The following is a 23021-nucleotide window of genomic DNA, read 5'->3' as shown; positions in this document are numbered from 1 at the left end:
TATCCTAATTACCCTGTCTGTATAACATAGCATATCAAATTGATCTCGAAGCCTCAAATCTCAAACTGATACCATCTATCCATTCTCCACTTACCACTCTCACTGGGGTGACGTTTGCACCAACATCTCCTTGACCTCCTGAAATACTGCACTCATCTCTTACATGGTCTCCAGGTTTCTGGTCTCTCATATTATCTATTCTGTCTTCCACACTCCAAAGTCATCTGTATTTGAAATGTAAAAATTGCCAAAATATATAGTCTTTACAATCCAACCCATACTTCATCCATCTCCTAATGTGCTCACATACACCAATGCACTTTCTCATCTCACAAAGTTTTTTGCCAGCCAGAACACCCACAATTTTTGCTTTTATATTTTTTATGAATGACTTTGCATATTATATTTTATTTATCATCTGTTACCCAGTTCTTTTGAGAACTTCTAACTAATATTTCAAGATAAATCTCAGAATTAGTCACTTGACTTTTGAGAGAGGCCAAAGTACCTAGGTAGTAGAGACTCTTAATATTAATAAAATTAGTAATAATACATGTATAACACTTTGTCTGAGATAACATAGCTTCACTTGCCACTTAATTTTCATAAAGTTAATTAAAATTACAGTAACACTTTGGTGTAGAAGATTTTTATTATGCCGATTTTACAAAAGGTAAACAGAGGCTCAGGTGGTTAAATAATTTCTCTGAAGTTACATAGCTAGAAAGTTGAAGAACTAGGGTTTGAATCCAGTTAGTCTGACTCCACTGTTCATTCTCCTAACTAAGTTCTTGAGGAATAAAATATGCTGACTTGCTCAATAAATGATAACTACTTAAAATCCTTCTCATCCTCCAGTTCTTGACTATGGTCAAATCAGACTCTAGTCTTCCTGAAGTGAACCTTAAAGACATATCCTAAGTAATAAATAGTGAAAAATAACAGTTACCAATGAAGTGATATGGAGTTAAAAGCATATATTTATATTAATATATAATACAAAGGTCAGGGTGTAGATAACATTGGTAATTTTAGATTCTTGAGACACCATAAATATTAACTAACAACACACATTATCATGAGGTAAAACAAAACAGCAGAAGAACCATGTCTATCAAATTTAAAACATGAAAAACATATATGTTTGACTGCACTGAGGTGATCAAGGAAATGGATTTTTACAGAAGAATGTAAACAAATTCTCTTATATGAGCAACATGCATCTCCTAGTGTCATTTCTTTCAGGGTTCTGCATCATTTCTAGAACTAGACTTTATATAATCACTTCAAATAAAAAACATAAAAAACAATGCAGAAGAAACTAACATCAACGTCCTCAAGGAATTTGCATGATAATGTATAAAAGAAAAAACTACCAACAATGTACTAGTATTTCTTTTAGTTAGGATATAAAGGGTCCCAACACATTTTTGTTTCCATTGTAATTAGTAGAAAATATAGTAACTAAAACTCATATATAGATGGTTATATATAAAATCATAGATACATAAACCTTGACACAAGGAGTCTACAGTAATAATACATTTATAATGTATTATTTATTACTGTAGACTTGGAGCTAAATTCCAAGTAACAGTAAGACCTTCTTAGGTGAGCATCTAGATAACTGTGGCCACAAAGGGTCATTTGGCCAGTCTAGTGCAATACATGCAAGGTCACAGTGTTGTAAGTGTGGGAATCTGTGTTGTGGAAAGAAAAAATGGGGCTTTTACCTCTTCAGCTCAGGTGACAGACTGGAAACATTAAGGACCAAAATTCAAACCTAATTTATTCCACCCAATCATCGATTCCCTGCTGGGGAACCTTTACTAAGAGATGGGAGAGCTGACTGCTGTGTTGGGAGCAGTATTGAATATTGATGTGGAGCTGGAATGCAGAAGGGAACTTGCACAGTATCCTGATGCTTAGTTTCCAATCCATTCTAAAGGAATGAGCCTCTAGAGCACACAAATACAGAGCTCAAGCTATTTAAATTAGAAGGGGTTAGAAACTAAAGTTACAACTCAGTTTCAACCCATTTTAGTTCCTGATTGAAATGAAGTGCCAGCTTCCTAACAGAAAGATCATACCTTTGTTAAAGGAAAATTATATCAATTGCAGTCCCTATGGTTATTTTAAGTACCATATGTAGCATAAAATTTAAAGGGGAAAATGTGACCAATAGTCAGGATGAAAAATTAGTTAATAGAAGAAGATCCACACATGACTCAAAAGTTAGAATTAGTAAAAACCACAAAATAGCCCTGGCTGGCGTAGCTCAGTGGATTGAGTGTGGGCTGCAAACCAAAGTGTCGCAGGTTCCATTCCCAGCCAGGGTACATGCCTGGGTTGCAGGCCATAACCCCCAGCAACCGCACATTGATGTCTCTCTCTCTCTCTCTCTCCCCCCTCCCTTCCCTCTCTAAAAATAAATAAATAAAATATAAAAAAAAGATACAAGGAATTTAGTCTTAGAAAAAAAAAAAAAACAAAAACCGCAAAATAAATACTGCAAATATATTAAAAAATATAAATTATAAAAATACATGGACAACATGAATGAAAGGAGAAATTAAATAAATAGATAAAATTTCTAACACAAATTTATGTTAGAGAAATAAAAAGTACAAGAAACCCATCTCAGAACAAGAGATTTATACAGGCTTACAGTGAAGGGATGGAAAAAATATTCTAAGCAAGTAGACATGAAATAAAAAAAGCTGGGGCAACAATACTTACATCAGACAAATAAACTTCAAAACAAAGACCATAATAAGAGAAAAAGAAGGTCCCTACGTAATACTTAAGGGAGTAATCCAACAAGAGGCTATAACCCTTATAAACATATATGCATCCAACATAGGAGCACCTAAATATATTAGGAAAGTCGTGGAGGACTGACAGAAACAGATCCTTAGCAATACAGTCATAGCAGGAGATTTTAACATCCTACTGTCTACAACATTCAGACCATCCAAACAGAAAATCAACAGGGCCTTGGCTGATATAACTCAGTGTATTGAGCATGGGCCTATGAATCAAAGAGTTGCAGGTTTGATTCCCAGTCAGGGCGCATGCCTGGGTTGCAGGCCCGGTCCGCAGTACGGGGCATGCAAGAGGAAACCACACATTGATGTTTCTTGCCTTCTCTTTCTCCTTCTCTTCCCCTCTCTCTAAAAATAAATAAATAAAATCTTTAAAAAGAAAAAAGAAAATCAACAGGGACATTGTAGCATCAAACAACACTTTAGATCAAATGGGCTTAATTGATATTTAAAGAGCACTTCACCCCAAAGAAGTAAAATATACATGTACATTCTTTTCAAACACACATGGAACATTTTCAAAAATAGACCACATGGTAAAACACAAAACAAACCTCAACAAAATCAAGAAAGTTGAAATCATACCAAGAATCTCCTCTGATTGCAATGGCTTGAAACTAGAAACCACCCCCAAGGAAAAAACTAAAAACCATTCAAATGCATGTAGACTGAATACCAAGTTATTAAATAATGAATGGGTTAACAATGAGATTAAAAAAGAAATCAAAAAGCACCTGGAAAACAACAGAAATGAACACATAACAACCCCAAATTATGGGACACAGTGAAAGCAGTCCTAAGAGGGAAGTTCATAGCTATACAGGCCTAACTAAAGATAGAAAAATGTCAAGTAAACAATTTAACACTACATCTCAAAGAAGTAGAGAAACAACAACAAACAAAACATAGTGCAAGCAGAAGGAAGGAAATAGTCAAGATCAGAGCAGAATTAAATGACATAGAGACAAAAAAATTCCAAAGGATCAATGAATCCAAGAGTTGGTTCTTTGAAAAGATAAACAAAATTGACAAACTTTTAACTACAGTCAGCAAGAAAAAAGAGAGAGGACCCAAATAAATAACATTAGAAACAAAAGAGAAGGAACATCTGATACCGGAGAAATACAAAGGACTGTAAAAATTACTTTGAACAACTAGATGCCAAGAAATTGGACAACCTGGGCAAAATGAAAAGGTTTCTAGAAACATACAATCTTCTAAAACTGAATCAAGAAGAAGCAGAAAACCTGAATTGACCGATAACAACTAATGAAATTGAAGCAGTACAAAAAAACTCCTGGCACACCAAAGCCCTAGACTGGATAGATTCACATGTGAATTTTGCCAAACACTCAAAGAACTAACTCCTATTCTTCTTAACTATTACAAAAAATTTAAGAAGAGGGAAGGCTCTCAAACTCTTTTTATAAGGCCAGTATTATCCTAATTTCCAAACTGGGTAAAAACACAACAAAGAAAGAAAATTATAAGCCAATATCTCTGATAAACATAGATACTAAAGTCCTCAACAAAATATTGGCAATCCAGATCCTACAATGCATTAAAAAGATCATACACTATGGTCAAGTGGGATTTATCCCAGGGATGTAAGGAGGTACAATATTCACAAATCAATAAATGTAATATACCACATAAAATGAAGGACACAAATCACATGATTATATCAATAGATGCTGAAAAAGCATTTGATAAGGTGCAGCACCCATTTATGATAAAAACACTCACCAAAGTAGGAATAGAGGATGTACACCTCAACATAAGAAAGGCCATATATGAGAAACCTAGTACCAACATCATACTCAATGGGCAAAAACCAAAATCTTTTCCTTTAAGATCAGGAACAAGACAAAGGTGTCTGCTTTCACCACTCCTACTCAGCATAGTCCTGGAATTTCTAGCCACAGCAACCAGACAAGAAAAACAAGTAGAAGACATCCAAGTTGGTAAGGAGGAAGTAAAACTGTCATTATTTGCAGATGACACAGTGTACATAGGAAACCTATAGTCTCCATCCAAACACTATGCAACCTAATATATGAATTAGGCAAAATAGTTGGATAAAAAGTCACTATTCAGAAATGATGGCATTTCTGTTCACCAACAATGAACTATTAGAAAGAAAAACTAAGAAAAAAATCCCATTTACTGTACAAAAAAGAAAAATAAAGTACTGAGAGCTGCCAGAGGTGTTTGGGGAGACAGGAAGTAGTGGAAAGAAGTAGAAGGAGTCAGTCGAAGAACATGTGTGAATGACCCATGGGCATGGACAACGGTGTGGGGAAGGAGGGCAAAAGGAACAATAATTGAGCCAGTTATAATAGAATAAACAAGGAAAAGTAAATAAATTAATTAAATAATGTTTCAAAAATACAATATTTAAATTAAGAATTTATTGGAGTTTTTTAACACTAAGTTTTAAAAAAAGTGCAAAAACCTTGACCAAGAATATAACAAGAGAAGATAGATAAGTGACCAATAGATATATAAAGTGGTGTTCAAAATAATTATGCAACAGTAGATCCAAATTAAAACCATAGTGAGATAGGAGAGACCGACAATACTGCATATTGACATTGTTGTGGAGTGACAGGGCTTTCATGCAATGTGTGGGTATAAGTAGTATCATCTTTTTGGAAAATGGTCTTGCAGTTTCTAATAAAATTAAGTCTACACCTAATCAGGAATTCCACTCCTAGTCATTTACCCATGAGAAATGTACTCCTGTCTTCTCAGACTTTCATGATAATGTTCATAGAAGTTTAATTTAATAGCTCTGTAATTTAATCACATGGATAGTACTGTTGACACCTGACATGTTCATCAAAGGAGAGAATATTATAATTGTGACATAGTTATAGAATACTATGCCACAAACAAGTAAAGAAAAGAACTGATTACATATTCAACAAAATGGATATGCATAGTTTCTTCTCTGGTTTTCTGGTCCACAAGGTTTAGTCATCTTTACCTCTTCACACGTCTTTGTCCCCTCAATGCAGCAAGCCCTTTGACCTGTCTTGTGCTTCTCTTCACTGATTGGTCACCTGGAAAGTATTTGTGTTTTCAGGGATTATAGTCCTGTGCTGCCTGGTAGTCAATATCCAAAACCAACTATTTTATATATTCTATCCATGTTTAAATATTTTAAAGTTGAAGGATGAGTCCTGTGTTAGTTACTTTAAAGTTTTTTGTTCTTTAATTTTTAATATTGTTTCCTTTGACCTTTGCTATTTTTCAGATTATTTCTTAATTCTATTCCATATTGTATAATAGTTAGGATCGATATATATTCCAAGATCTGTGGGGGTTAGGTAAGTCTTAGTAGATGTATTCTTATTTTAGGTATTAAAGGAAGACAATTATGGCTGACAATAATTGAGGAGTGATAGACCATAGGTAATCTTCTATGAGTGTCACCAGTGTTCATGTGAAATAAATTCACAGTAATAAGTGTTCTTCAATAAAATGATACATTCAAATACAACTTTTGTTTTTAGTAGGCATGTGGCATTAGTAAATTGACTTAAGTAATTTTATTTTCAATTTACTTAAAAACTTTAAACCTTTTAACTAACATTTGGGGAGGGAGAATTTACTGCATAGGTGGCAAACACAAGGCCTGCAGGCTGAATCCGGCCGTCCACCTTGTTTTATCCAGCCCAGCACGTTGTTGCTACTCAGCTGAGCTCTCGCTTAACTGTGAAGGAATAGTTACATTTATACAGTCTTAAAATTTCATTTGGCCCTTTGAAGGCAACTGTGAGGCTGATGTGGCCCCCGGTGAAAATGGGTTTGACACCCCTGATTTACTGTGTTCTTTGATTGACTTTAAACTCTCTGACATTCGGAACAATGTAAGTCTTATACATTACTATATCTTCTCTGTCTGCCAAAATGCCTGCCCAACATTCAGCAAAAATAAAAAGTCCATAAAATAGCCTTTAAAGTCTTAGATAAACTTTTTGACCTTATTTCCTACTCTTTCTCTTTTACTTCAACTACTCCTTTTTTTATCCCAAATACACCAGACTTTCTAGTACCTTAAAGTCTTTGTATTTGCTGTTTCCTTCACCTGGAAACTTCTTCACCAAAATATCTATTTTTTTTACTATTTTATTTAATTTACTAGGGTGACATTGGTTTATAAAATTATATAGATTTCAGGTATACACTTCTATAATACCTCATCTGTACATTGCATTGTGTGTTCACCACCCCAAGTCAAATCTCCTTCTTTCACCATTTATCTCCCCTTTCCCATCTTCTATGTCTCCCCAACTTCTCCCCTTTGGCAATCACCATAATGTTGTATGTGCCCGTGACTCAGTCTGTCTTTTTTTCTTTGCTTAACCCTTTACTCTTCTCATCTAGCCCCCAAAACCCTCCCCTCTGACAGCCGTCAGTCTGTTCTCTGTATTCATGATTCTGTCTCTACATTGTTTGTTTATTTATTTTATTTATTAGATTCCATATGTAAGTGAAATCATGTGGTACTTGTCTTTTTCTGGCTTATTTCACTTAGCCCTCTAGGTCCATCCATGTTGTTGCAAAAAGTAAAATTTTTTCCTTTTATGATTAAGTAGTAACCCATTGTGTAAATGTACTTCAGCTTTTTTATCTACTCACCTACTGATGGACACTCGGGCTATTTCCAAATCTTGGCTATTGTAAATAACATTACATTGAACATAAGGGTACGTATATTTTTCCAAATTAATGTTTCAGGTTTCTTTGGATATATTCCCAAAAATGTAATCACTGGGTCATAAGGCAGTTCCATGTTTAATATTTTGAGGTAATTCCATACTACTTTCCACAGTGGCTGTACCAGTCTGCATTCCCACCAACAGAGCAAAAGTGTTCCCCATTCTCCATGTCCTCACCAACACTTTTCATTTGTTGATTTATTGATGACAGCCATTCTAACAGGTGTGAGGTGATATCTCATTGTCGCTTTAATTTACATTTCTCTTATGATTAGTGATGTTGAGTTTTTTTTTTTAAATGGAGATGATAAATTACCTATGTGAATTATTCTTTTTTTTTTTTTTTTAAAGATTTTATTTATTTATTTTTAGAGAGGGAAGGGAGGGGGAGAGAGAGAGAGAGAGAGAGAGAGAGAGATCAATGTGCGGTTGCTGGGGGTTCTGGCCTGCAACCCAGGAATGTACCCTGGCTGGGAATCGAACCTGGGACACTTTGGTTCCCAGCCCGCGCTCAATCCACTGAGCTATGCCAGCCAGGGTGAATTGATGTTGAGTTTTTCTTCGTATGTCTATCGGCCATTAGTATGTCCTCTTTAGAACAGTATCTATTTAGGTTCTTTGTCATTTAAAAAAAATTTTTTATTGTTGTTCAAATACAGTTGTTTGCATTTACCCCCAACACTTCCCCCAATCCCAACCATCCCTCCGTCCCTCCCTTGATTCCACCCCCTCCTTGGTTTTGTTCATGTGTCCTTTATAGTTGTTCCTGAAAACCCTCCCCCTCTTTCCCCCCATTATCACCTCCCACCTCCTATCTGGTTACTGTTAGGTTGTTCTTAATTTCAGTGTCTCTGGTTATATTTTGTTTGCTTGTTTGTTTTGTTGATTAGGCAGATTGCTTGTTTTTTTGGTATTGAGTTATATAAGCTGATTAAAAATTTTGCATAATAACCCCTTATCAGATGTCTCTTTAGCAAATATGCTTTCCAGTTCAATGGTTGTTTTTTCATTTTGTTGATGGTTTCCTTTGTCATGCAAAAACTTTTTAGTTGATGTAGTCACACTTGTTTATATTTTCTTTTGTTTCCCTTGCCTGAGGAGATATGTCAGAAAAAAATAGTCCTATGAGAGATGTATGAGATTTTACTGTCTATGTTTCTTTCAGGATTTTTATGGTTTTGAGTGTAACATTTAAGTCTTTAATCCATTTGCTCTAGTTTAATTTTTTCCCCATATCTGTCTATTTGTTTCCAACACCATTTCCAAATACCTAATTAACTTTTTTACTTTATTTAGACATTGCTTAAGTGACATAATTACAATTTCTTCTCTAAAACCTCTGTAACAAAGTGCTTACCATGTACTTTAACCTTTCTTACCCCCTATTTCTCTTATCCAGTTCTATTTTTTTCATAAAGACTGTAACATATGGTATGTTATATATATGCTAGCTCATTATTCATTGTTTACTGCTAGAATGTAAGAGCCACCAGGCAGAATTCTTTTGTAATGGGGTTGTCTGTATCACTGTTAGTAAATGGCAAAGTCAGGATTTCAATAGAGGCTTGATTTCAGTGTGTGCATGTGTATGATCTGTTTACAGGTTAAGTGAGTGAGAGATCCAACATGCTATTATCATTTTTCAATTTCATTATTTTTTAATTATTATCTTTCAGTCATTTTTAAATTATTCCACAATTTGTTTTACAGATATACCATAATTAACTTCACCATTTCCATAACTTGGGACATTTAAGTAATATCTAAGAGTTATACCCCATAAATAGAGTTACAAGTAGTAATTCAGTCATTAGCTCCCAAAGTGGCCAAACACAGCAATATTCTGATTTTGGTTATATTTACATATCAAGATAAGCTACACATCCCATTGGCATAATGATAATGAGATTCATGATCAGTCAGAAAACCCAAAACACCTCTAGACAGAGATTAAACAACACACATATGACTCAAGATGGACTACCTCCAGTCTTAGATTTATTCTTCCTCTGTCTCTCCAACATGGTGCCTTTTGTTCCCTTAATAGGTCATGATTTTTCATGCTTCTGTGTCTTTGTACATCTGGCATCCCCATTCCTAAAAATCACTTCCCTGCTTCCTCCACTCCATGGTGTAAAATATGACTTATTTTTGAAGTTCACCTGAAATGTACCTCTTTCATTACTCCCAATTCTTCATATTGACTTAGTTACTTTCTCCTGTTCTCTTCAGTCAGTTTTCAACTCTCAGTATTGTAGTATGGTATGCTAGTATGATAGCACATTACACTCAATAAGTCCTAGGACCAAATTCTTGCAAACATTGTATGTCTAGTTTGAGACTGGTGCTTGGAGCTGAATAAAATTTGGTGACTTGAAATGGAATTTAATTGGTGTAACAAACTGACTGTTTATATTTCCTTCAAAATTCATGTTAAAATTATAATTCTCAGTATGATGGTGTTATGAGGTGAGGCTTTCAGAAAGTGATTAAGTCATGAGGGTGGATCTCTCATGAAGGGGATTAGTGCTCTTATAAAAGAGTCCCATAGAGCTCTCTTTCCCATTCCACCATGTGAGGTCGTAGTGAGAAGATCTATGATCCAAGACATGGACTCTCACTAGACACTAATCTGTTGACTTTTTGTCTTAGACTTCCCAGCCTACAGAAACTGCAAGAAATAAATTGTTGTTTAAGCCATCCAGTCTATGGAATTTTTGTCAAAGAATCTCAAACAAAAAGACTAAGGCAATTGATGAATGGGGAAAAAAAGGGGGGGTAGAAAAGAAAATGGAGGAGGAAGAGAAGCAGAAGGATGAGACAAGATGAGATAGGGAGGCACAGAAAGGACTTATCTTTGAGTATTCTGCAGAGTGAAGTCATTCACATTTCCTACAAACTAAACCTAAGAATGTTTCTGTTTTATTAGCATAAAATATACTTTTTAAAGCCTTATAAAAAGCTGTAGCCAATTCAGAGCTTTATCACTAGTGTTGACAAACTGATGTAAAACTTACAGAAAACTAAAATTAAAATTAAAATCTGCCTGCAGAAACCTGGGTGTGAAAGTGAGGCTGTGGGAAGGAACAGAGTAGGAGAGCAGGAACATGACTGAAGACCTCAGGAGAATTTGCCTCTTCTGATCTTCCAGAGAAGATGTGAGTCAAGAACTAAGCCTATAATACTAATAACTGGACTTTAGAGTATTGAGAGAAGAATCCTTGGTATAATTGTTAGAACAAAAGATGACCATTATTTTCAATTAGCACAGGTATCAGTGAAGACAAAATATGAGATAACAAGATAAAAGTCAATATAAGAAATTAACAGAATAACACCTCCCACTCTTGTATGACCTTACTATTCTCTGGGCTGACACTGTTCTCAGAGTTGTAGACTTTGGTTTAGAAATAGCAATAAATGAGTGTACAATTTGACACAAATCTGTAGTAAAAACAAGTTATACATTTATTTTTACAAAAAACATATTATCTGTTTCCATTTGGAGTTCTTATTTAAGAGCCAAGTAGGTTTAAGGCTCTTAAAACTTAAATGTATAAGACTCAATCTGATCATTACAATGATACCTCAGAAAAAGTGAACTGCTTATATTTGGTCGATAATTATGGGAGACCTAAAAATTGATCAGGTGCAGTTATGGAAACCTGAAGAATTTTCCCAAAGAAGCCATATATCTACATAATTTCCAGGACACTTGAGTTTCATAAGAAAGAAATTACTACTGAAGAGTTTTGGAAACTAATGGTATGACCTAAAATGCAACATTTTATTAACAGGTAACATGTAAGCTGAATTGGTACGTCAGAAATTAAGATGGGAAACAATGAAATCTGTTCCTACTGCAGGAAAAATCTGTTCCTAGTGCACTTAAAGTATACTATACAATGGGAAAAAGTCTGAGATTCAAATTCCTTTATGTGTTCTAAAAACTATTAATCACAATTGTAAGCTGTTGTGAAAAGTCTTTAGACAAAATGTGAATCTTAGAGAGGAATACTGCACATTTATGGAGAATAAATTTTGTAGTATAATAAATAATGATGTAATATAAATTAATTTGATACTATAGTATTTTAGTGTATTTCTCTATAAATAAAAGTTTTCTTTATTATGTATTATATAATTCTTTTATAAGAAAAGCATTATATTAATATAAGAAAAATAACTTTTTAAAGATTTTAATATAAGAAAAAATAACTTTTTAAAGATTGGTCATCCATCATGAATCAAAGGCTTTCTTTTTATTTGTCCTTCTGGTACATAATTAATATTTTTTCTCAATCTCAAGCTAATGTATCTGTAGGTCAAAAACTATTAAATATCTGCAATTTTACATGGCTCAACCTAATAATAATAATCTAATAAATATGATTACACACTCCATAGACAAATGAATCCAATTGCAACACAATGAAAAGAAATTTAGAATATATAAAAAGAAGATACTTCCAAGGACAGATCAAATAAAACTGTTGAGGCTGCTAAACTGAATAATTACAGAAAACCAATGGCCAAAATATATTCATTAAGATTTATCATATATTTTGATTATTAAAGTATTATAGTTAACAATATTTGAAAAAATTAATTTTAGAGCTGAGCCCATGGTTTGCATTTTAAAGCGAGAAAAAACTTGATTAAAAATCTGATTTTCTGTATTTCTTCTGCTTAGGGATTTAGTAATAAAACTGTCAATGTTATCACTCAACATCAACAACATGATACATGTGTACCATAGTATGTCATGAAGAGGCTTCATTATCAGTTTTTCAGTGATAATGAATTCCAAAGTGTCAGATATATTTAACATATTTTTCCTCATATACTATAGAACTTATTTTCAAATATAAGAAAATTATACCATGAATTGTGTAAAAAATGGCTAACTTAGCCTTTTATAAATCAAGTCATTCATGTTATGAAAAATAGAAATTGAATCACAAATAATAAAGAGTTTATATTGGGGGCTTATTATTATATACAGTTTTAAAATCTCTTTTAATAAATAGTTGGTCTTTCACTTTTCATATCTTGATTTGAGCTATTAGCAAAGAACCTCACCTAAAAGTCCAGGAAGAATAATTTCTTTTACTTTTACCATATTATAGAAGATTAAAGGTGTTTTTTTTTGTCTTGTTTCTTTTTTTTTTTTTACCATATATAAGAAGGAATACCATTACATACCTATAGAAAAATCAGATTGTATGTAAGAGAGATGGCAGAGTAGGAAGAATACCTTCTTAAGACAGGTCATTTTCATAAGCAAAACTTTCCTTCACACAAAATAATAATGGTTAAATTATGGTTATATGTCACACTTACTTAGCACTCAGTGTTCAAGATACTTTCTTGTACTTTATCTTATGTACAGAGGATTAGATGTATAGCAAGTTATGAAATATCAAATATCAATATAGCAAGTGCAGACAAGGCAGTGAACTGAGATACAAAACAAAATAATAGGTGGATAGATACAAGAGATTGTTTTATAGATTATACTAGGATATTTGACCCTGCAATTCCACTGCTGGGATTATACCCTTAGAATCCTAAAACACCAATTCAAAATAACCTATGCACCCCAATGCTCACAGCAGCAAAGTTTACAATGGCCAAGTGCTAGAAGCAACCTAAGTGCCTGCCAGTAAACGAGTGGATCAAAAACTATGGTACATTTACACAGTGGAATTCTACGCAGCAGAAAGAAAGAAGGAGCTCCTACCTTTTGTGACAGCATGGATAGAACTGGAGAACATTATGCTAAGTGAAATAAGCCAGGTGGTGAAAGACAAATACCATATGAGCTCACCTATAAATGGAACCTAATCAACAAAACAAACAAGTAAGCAAAATATAACCAGAGACATTGAAATAAAGAACAAACTGACAGCAACCAGAGGGGAGAGGGGATGAGGATAAGGGAAGAAAGAAGGGGAAGAGTCGTCAAGGACCCTGAATAAAGGATCCATGGACAAAGCCAAAGGGGAGTAGGACTGAGGGTGGGAGGGGTGGGGAAAAGTGGGAGCAGAAAAATGGAGACAACTATACCTGAATCACAATTTAAAAAATAAAATTAAATTAAAAGTTAAAAATTAAAAATTAAAAAAAGAATATACTGGGACATAAAAATTGGCTTACCTATTCATGAATTAATACTCCTTTTAAAAACCATGTGCAGTGATAAACAGTTAATTTTCTATAATATGTTTTAACACTTTACACTCACATAAAAGTTGTTTCCTTCACAAGAAAGCAATTGATTGAAATTAATCATATATCATTAACCAAATATATCAAACATAAACACATAGCATAACTCAGTCTTCATAATCAAACACTAAATTTGAAAAGGCTATTTACGATTGATTAGAAAATATACTACCAGCAATTTTGCACTCATGAACTTTACCCTATTTTAGGTGAGAGATTGACTTTTGAAAGAAAGAAAGAAAGAAAGAAAGAAAGAAAGAAAGAAAGAAAGAAACCATTGTTAATGTCACAAATGAGAGCAAGTAAAATATTCTTTCACTCAGTAACACAGCATTTATTTCCTAAGTTTAAAAATAGTATAAGAATATTGTATTAATAATTTTCACATTTCAATGATGCACTATTTTATTGTAACATTTTTAGGAGATTCTGTCTATTACAAATCTTATTTAAAATGTAGAAACATACATTAATTTGGTAAATCAAAGGTCTTGCTATTTTTCCTCATGATGCCCCACTGACCTTTAGAAAAGGTGTGTTATTCTCTAATGTCTTAACTGATTGCAAAAAGAACATGAACAGAAGACAAAAAGCCTTTGCACTCTTAATCTCAAGGTGACATTTAAGACTGACATCCCTCTGGCAGAAGAATATCTCAAAATTTATTCTTGCCCCATGGGGATAAGCAAATCATTAATATAAGCAGGTATCAGGCCATTAAGTGCCTGAAACTCAACAATAAAACTTTAAAATCAATGCAAACCCTGACAGGAAGCCAATATGAAAACTGGAGGACAAAAGTGATGTACTTTGACCAGGTAAGTAGCCTCACACTCACACTGTGAGTGAACTGCACCTTGGAGATTGATTTAGTAAGAGTCGAAACATCATGACGGACCGGTTCGGTCTCAGTGATGACCACAGTGCAGTAGTTTCGGTACCAGTCACACTTCATGTTACTCCAGCGATTTTCAACATTTTCCTCTCCAGGCACACATAAGCTAATTACTAAAACTGTGGCACACCCAAAATCTATTCTTTTGCTGATCTGACAAAATAAATATATTCACACCAGACAGCTATTGTTGTGTTGGCTGTTGTCATTTTTTTTTTTATTTGACAATCTAAGGGAAAAGAGGTCAGTGCTCCTGACTAAATAATCAGGGATTGCATGTTTTCAAAATTCTGCAGCACTTTAAAAAATTCTCTGGCACACCTGTTGAAAATTGCTTTTCTGCTCAAATGATGTGCTGTAGACAATAACTAGTTTTTGCAAGAGCATCATTTTGCACTAAAACCAGTAACTAGACTGAAATAAATAGTAACACTAACCCTTATGTAATACTTTATATTCACACATTCTTTTTCAAAAAGAACTCCATATGATTTAGGAACAAAGATATTCACAATTAAAGAATAATATCCACATGCTTACTTTTGTGCTACTATTATTCCTATGATAGACTTAAAATCATTATACAAACATTTAAAAGTATGATTTATGCTGTTCTAAACCTTACTCTTAATGTGAAAAATCTCCAAATTATGGAAAATAGTTCCAATTCCTTTTCACTGTTATTTTTGTCCATTTCATGTCTTACATAAACATTATAGAATCAATAATAATAATAATAGCTAATGCTAGCTGACCACTCACTATGAGACATGCACAAACTGATTTAATTTAGTACTATTACTATCTACGTTTTACAGATGAGGAAACTGAAGCAGATAATCAACAATTAGTGACTAAGATTTTAAAAACCTGTAAATATATAGTTTTAAAAATTGTAAATAAAACATATATATATATATGTTTCGACACACTGTGTTTCAATCTATATTCTAAGTCATTCATATACTGTGTGTTTAATTTAAAAAATTATGATACAGTTGTCACACTGCAAATAGTGAAAAAAAAAGTGAGAGGTAAATATAGTCTCTAAACAGTATCACCATTTTCTTAGAAATTAAATCTTTGGATGCTAGTGTTTATACACAAGTGACTATTTCAAAGGTGAGTCATTAGAAAAGTAGTTCTATGGCTCCTTTTCTGTTCTTAAAAGAACCCTGTAAAGGGTGTGCTTGCACTGATTACACAGGATCTGGTAATTGAATGATGCACAGATCCCCAAGACTAATGTGCAAGAAAGATGCACATTAGTCCTTATTTAAAGTAAAGGATACAGTACAAGAGGAGACAGAAAAGACAGGCGATCGATCATCAAGTGTTTCCGGCTGCCAAGATCCTTTCTCAGGCACATGGAATGCACTTAGTTCCCAGACTGGGCAGCACGGGGATATGAACAAAGCATCTTTATATCAAGGGAGCTCAGTCAAAAGTTTAGAATGGGGTCTTTCATAATCAAGAATTCATGTAAGTAAAGCCAGGATGTGTAATAAGTTAAAGCAGGTTTAAAACATTAATGTAGACATGTGAAAGGGTGCTCAGCATCACTAGCCATCAGAGAGATGCAAATTAAGAGCACAATGAAATATCACTTCACATTGGTCAGAATGGCTATCATAAACAAATCAACAAACAAGTATCGGCAAGGTTGTGGAGAAAATGGAACCCTAGTGCACTGTTGGTGAGAATGCAGACTGGTGCAGCCACTGTGGAAAACAATATGGAATTTTCTCAGAAAATTAAAAATGGAACTGCCTTTTTACCAGCAATTCCACTGCTGGGATTATACCCTTAGAGTCCTAAAACACCAGTTCAAAATAACCTATGCACCTCAATGTTCATAGCAGCATGATTTATAATAGCCAAGTGCTGGAAGCAAACTAAGTGCTCATCAGTAAATGAGTGTATCAAAAAACTGTGGCACATCTACACAATGAAATATTACACAGCAGAAGAAAGGAGCTCCTACTCTTTGTGACAGCATGGATGGAACTGGAGAGCATTATGCTAAGTGAAATAAGCTAGGCAGTGAAAGACAAGCACCATATGACCTCACTGAGAAGTGGAACTAAATCAACAAAACAAGCAAGCAAGCAAAATGTAACCAGAGACAATGAAATTAAGAACAATCTGACAGTAACCAGAAGGGAGGAGGTATGGGGATTAAGGGGGGGAACAGGGGACAGGAAGTCAAGGAACATGTGTAAAGGACAAATGGACAAAGCCAAAGGGGGTGGATTGAAGGTGAGAGTCAGGAAAAGGTAGGGTGTTGGTGGGGGGGGGATAGACACAACTGTATTTGAACAACAATCAAAAATAAATAAATTTAAAAATAATAAATAAACATTTCTGAACAATGTAGATAAGCTTGCATCAAGTGCATCCAGGGAAGTTAGTACTTTTAACATCATATTCCAAATCAGTAACTAATATAGTTTATCCTCATTCTTATCTTGGCCAAGGATCAGTTTCAGATTTCCAGCATCCACAGACATAAGCATAGTGCTTTCCTAGACCAGCGGTGAGGTAACTGTGTATTACACAGTGACCGTGGCTGAGCGAGGCAGTTTATTGAACAGGACTCAACACTCAGCTAAAAATTGATACTTCTGCCTCTGTTGGTCCCATACCTTATTATAAATATACCAGCCTCTTCTGGAAGAAGTGTTGGAAAAATTGAGAAGTTGTTATTTACTATATATCTAAAGTAGGGAGAATCCCATAGTTAAAAAAAAGGACATAATTAAATCTAGAAAGAGAAAAAAGTGAGAACATGGGAAAGATCACTTTATTCTGGGGATCATAAATACAAATGCAACCTGAGTTTCACCCTCTCCTATTTTTTTTTCTTTAGCAGATGCAAACACAAATTAAGAGATTGGAGATATTAGTAGAAAGGGACAAAGAATTAGACAATTCATTTGAGTGAACTGGACACTGAATACTCACCTGTTGCTCAGAAATGGTAATGTGTAATTCATGTGCTTCCAATTTGATTGGTGCCAAACTTAATTAAAAATGGCAGCTCAGAAGCATAATTTTTCTAGGTGCAGAAGAGGAGTTGCAAGTCATAATCATGCCCTGGTCCTTTTTCATCCTGTACTGTATATAACAAATCATGTCACAGTCACCACAATCCCCATATCATGTTGCTGATTATGTATTACAGATTGACTTCTGCCTTATATATCACTGCTGTGATAACATTATTATGTATCTGGTAAACATTATAAAGTAACATTATTTTTTATTTTAAAATAAATATTATAAAGTGAAATCCAAAGACATCGAGGTTTCTTTCCCTATCTTTAGGGCTGGCTGGCTATAAGTGTTCAAGTCTATTAGTCAAGTAGGTGGTGGGTGGCAGAGGTGGTGGAAATAGGTAGGTGGTGCATCTTTGTGACTGAAGAGTGGGGAGAAGCCCACAACATAGAAGGCAAGGTTCAACATCTGGCTGACTGCAGTGGGGCCTTTGGGAAAGTGACAGATTTGTTATTAAATGATTTGTTGGTGTTTGTCTCTGACAATCCATGCTATGATGATTGAGGATGGTGTATGAAGTTCCTAACACAGAGCTAAACTGCACAGGCCCCAACATTATCCTGCAGCTCTGAGGTCCTGGCTCCAGATACACCGTTTTTATTTCACCTGCCCAGTCCTGGGCAACAGGTTCTATCCCAACTTCAACTGGGGCCACCCAATTGGAACCTTTTCCAAATTTCTTAAATCCACACTGGTTCAAAAAAAAAAAAAACAACAAAACAAAAAACGAAAAAACAGGTTGTGGCCAGGTAGCTCAGTTGGTTAGAGTGTCATCCCAATAAGCCAAAGTTGTGGGTTTGATCCCTGGTCAGGGCACATATAAGAATCAACCAATGAATGTATAAATAAATGGAACAACAAATAGATGCTTTTCTCTATCTCTCTCTCTCTCAAATCAACAAATTAAAAAAATATTTAGAAAAAAAAGAAAACTTTTATAAAAAAGCAAAAAACACAAAACAATACAAAACAAAATGTATGTATGGAGAAACTAAGGTGGAGCCACATGATCCTTTAGAAGAGTGAACTGTGGAGTCCAAATGTCATCTCTACTATTACTTATAACAAAGATTTATGCCTTTGTGCCCTTTCTTTTAGTGAACTTTCTATATATCTTAAAATAAGCTGAAAGTATTAAATATCAAGACTCACACTGACCAAGGTAGGCATAACAGAATCAGCAAACTGTCTTTACTGCTATAACATTTCCATATCCCCATTCATTTCAAGTTTGAATAGGAAACAGCAAGACATCAAATTACCTTTGACTTCTTGTAGCCACATATGTATGGTTTATGAAAAAGCCTGAATACTGCTAATGCTACAGGAACTGTGGGGAAGTAAGACTTCTAAAATAGCACTTATAATCAGTGTGCTTGATCTTTAACTATCATCTGTTCATGCTGATATCTTCTTGGTAAGCAATTTTCTATTTTTTTTTACCCCTACAGGAAAATGACTTCTGTCCATTTTTCCAGCTGTTAAAGTGCACACATTTTAATTCAAATGCAAATTGTTCCAAAAATCTTATACATGCTTTTCATCTAAATCTGACAATGCTTATTAACTAGCAGATCACCAAATACTTATCTTTTAGCAAGGATTATCAAGTTTAACAAGTTATATAATAATGCATTTAATATTTCATTGATTCATTCATGTGTCTTTGACTTTTGATAAGATAATAATAGTCCTTCAAAAAGGTATTACTGTTCCTCAGCAGGGGAAGATAATCATTTGCTGACACCTGACAGCACGGACATAGTAGGTATTCATGTCCTCATTAAGAGAAGTCAAGGTTCTTCTGTGTGACTTCCAAGCTAATTACTGCACAAATTCATAATGATGATTAGAGATCATTCCCTTATTTAAGAAATGCTCTCTTCACCCAATGCAAATTTATTAGTATGACATGTAAATGATAACAAAGGCAAAGAGGAAAATTGCTTAAAGTATATATGAACAAGAATGGGATCTCTGGCCTTGCCCTACTGTAGCTGTGCTTGTACAAAACCTCAGGAGCTTCCAGGGTGAAATGTGAAACTGGTCCCTACATGTGGAGGGCAAGGAGAGAGGGAAGAAAGGAGCAGTCCACTCCAGATTGGTGCATGGCAGTTTTAATAAGCAAGGGAACTTGCTTAGGAAGCTTATCTTATCTTGCTTAGGAAGCTTACCTGTGGGCAGCCACACAGGGAGTAGTAGTATCTCTGCCCCCACCGGCCAGAATCTTAGAAGTTTATATAGAGGCCTTTACTGGGTTTAGTCACATGTACTATCCAGATGATCTCACCTTACTCTTTCGAGATTGCATCTTTGAAAACAGTTCCTACTGTGGGAGCGGTCAATGGAACATACAAGTACATTCCAAGGACAGGAAAAGGGGTGAAGAACTTCCAGTTGCCTGGGTCCAGCTTGCTAATCAATCAATGGTCACGTACTCTCAGTGACCTCCTTCAACAAGGAGTTTCAATCAATTGGTTATTTATATAAGCTCCTCACATGGGGTACAAAGACTCTCGCAACTTATTGTCCACATCTGATTAGACCAAACTTGAATACCACACTCGCTTCTGGAAGAAAAGCCAGTAGCACATGTGGGGAGCTAGCATCTCCCCTTGATCCTCCAAGTAGCTCAGGGGTTGGCCTAACACAGAAAGGACACTCAATAGGCTTCCTTGCTGGGCACTGAGGAATATTACTTTGTCAGTCCACGTCTGCCAAACCAGCCTTTGCTCCTTGCTGCCACATAATACCCTGCAGCAGAAAACTGGTCTTCTGCCATCTCTCCAGTGATGCTGTTTGTGCTGCAGTAAAGTCACACTTTCCTCTAAGAGGAAGTACTTGAAGGCAAATATCTAGAGGATGCTTGAAAAAAATGAACCCTCTCCTTTTCTGTCTTTTCTGTTCAGTCCAGGCTGACCTCTACTATAATTCTTTTTTTTTTTAAAGAGACAGACAGTTTAAGGTCCTGATTGGGTAGGTTAGTTGGTTAGATCATTGTCCTAATATCCTGAGGTTGTGGGTTCAATCCCCAGTCAGGGCACATATGAGAATCAACTAATGAATGCATAAATAAGTGGCACAACTAATTGATGTTTCTCTCTCTCTCGTCAGTAAATGAAAGGTTGTGTTTTTTTTTTTTAAGCCAGACATAAATGGTTTATTTGGTAACAAGGAGTAAAAGAGCAATTCTTAATGGCTTTTCTCTCTCTGGTGACTGAACTGCAATAGTCAAATGAATATCAACATGTAAGATTTCCCTTGCAGCCCTTGATCTTTTGCAGAGTGCAAAGATACCTGAGTTATGTGACTTGCAATTATTATTTTCTAGATGGAAGTGCCAATTGTGTTTTCCAGTGACTCAGCAGTTATATATTTTCTTCTTATCTTCAGGTTTCATGACAGGAAACAGACATACTTCCTAGATATTATTGGAGTCTGTGAGAAGATGCCCATGCCCCTGCCCCAGCCAGCAGTGGGGGCAGCCCGTATTCCAGGGTGGTGCAGAAGTTTTCATCCATGAACATGGCCTTGTCTTCTCCAGTGGCCTTGATCCTGGCCTGTTCTTTAAAAAGTTGCTGCTGTCTCATGGGGTCATTCAGCTCTGTATAGGCATTGCCTATTTCCTTCTTCATACCAAAAAGCTCAAGGTGCTCAGTCGGACCCTTTGTAGAGCAGTGCTATTTTGTCAAAGGGTTCATTATTTTCAGGTGAACATAGAAGAACGTAGGATTAATGCATGTCACTTCAGTAACTCCCCACAACAATCTTATGCAGGAGCCTGGCTGTGGTCTTCAGTGGAGGGCATTCAAAAGCTTTTACCACACAGATCTCATCAAGAATTTTGTTGGTTTCTAAGCCCTGGCTGGCGTAGCTCAGTGGATTGAGCGTGAGCTGCGAATCAAAGTGTCCTGGGTTCGATTCCCAGTCAGGGCACATGCCTGGGTTGCAGGCCACGGCCCCCAGCAACTACACATTGATGTTTCTCTTTCTGTCTCTTTCTCCCTCCCTTCCCTCTCTGAAAATAAATAAAATCTTAAAAAAAAGAATTTTGTTAGTTTCTTCAGTTTCTAAGAGGTTAGTTTCTGGAAGCTTCACCCCCAAAGCTTTCTCAAGCTGATTTTTCTGGAGGAGTCAAGCAAAGTTAATGTCATGGGCTTGGCCATCTGGACCATCTGGATTGTAAGTGACCTTGTAACTGCCTGTATTATACTTCCCAATCCTGAAATCATCTTCTCCTTGATTTCCATAAGATCATGATAGTCTGCATAGGCCATGTAGAACTCACAGGTGGTGAACTCAGGATTGAGAGTCAAATCAATTCCTTCATTTCAGAACTGGCATCCAATTTCTTAAACCCAGTCAGTGCCACCATCCACCGTCATCTTGTGGTAGATTTCTGGGGCAATTCTCATGTGTGGATTTATGTCCAGCTCATTGTGGGAGGTGGTGAAAGGCTTGGCCACAGCTCCCCCTGGGATGATGTTCATCATGGAAATTTCAATCTCTAGGAATTCCAACTCATCCCAGAAACTTGTTATATATCTGATGATCTTAGAGTGGATGATAAACTTCTGCCTCACAAAGTCATTCAGGATCAAGGCCAAGTATCTCTTGATGATATGGTGTCTCCTTGTCTTTGAGGTCAAAGTGAAGATAAAGTAACATACGTAAGCAAGGAGACAGCAGAATGACACTCAGCTCACCCTTCTTGATTTTCCCAGGATTCACACCGAACTCCAGTTATGTCTTCTTGACACAGTTTATTATTGATACAAATTAACTATTATTCTGATGTATAATTCCTGGAATTGGTCATGACTTGCAACTTGACTCCCTCTCCTCTAAGGTCATGGAAAATGAGCTATCCTCCAGAAGCTCTTTTGGCATAGATCCTACCTGCCACCTTTAAGCTAATGTCACTCAGGTGGTCCTCAGGCTACAAGTGAGTATTCTTAGATAAAGTGAGTGAGCGACAATTCTACATGGAACTTGTGTGGGTATGCATGGGTCCTCCCCATTGTTGGTACACTGCTTGGCGGAGGATCTTGCAGTACTGGTTTGGGTCCAGGCTCTCCACCCTGGCACCCACATCACTGTCAGTGGTGTGGTGGGTGGCAGCGCATTGGCCTGGCTTAGTTGTTTCTTGCTGACTTTCTTCTGTTTGGACTCTTTTTTTACTGCTTTCTCCTCAACTTTCAGGTTTCTCCTTCAGTCATTTTTTGTTCAGTTTTGGCTCACCACCTTATTTTGTAAATTGGGAAGAGTTTCTTAAAGATGAAAATC

At 35.6% G+C, this 23021-nt stretch overlaps 1 pseudogene; it reads right to left on the bottom strand.

Annotated features, from left to right (window-relative positions):
• Positions 1–21062: 21062 nt before the first annotated feature.
• LOC114512964 lies at positions 21063–22675 on the bottom strand (annotated as a pseudogene).
• Positions 22676–23021: the final 346 nt, after the last annotated feature.

This window comes from Phyllostomus discolor, chromosome 2 (genome assembly GCF_004126475.2).
Source record: "Phyllostomus discolor isolate MPI-MPIP mPhyDis1 chromosome 2, mPhyDis1.pri.v3, whole genome shotgun sequence".
Lineage (NCBI taxonomy): Eukaryota > Metazoa > Chordata > Mammalia > Chiroptera > Phyllostomidae > Phyllostomus > Phyllostomus discolor.
This window is presented reverse-complemented; position numbering and strand designations above follow the sequence as displayed.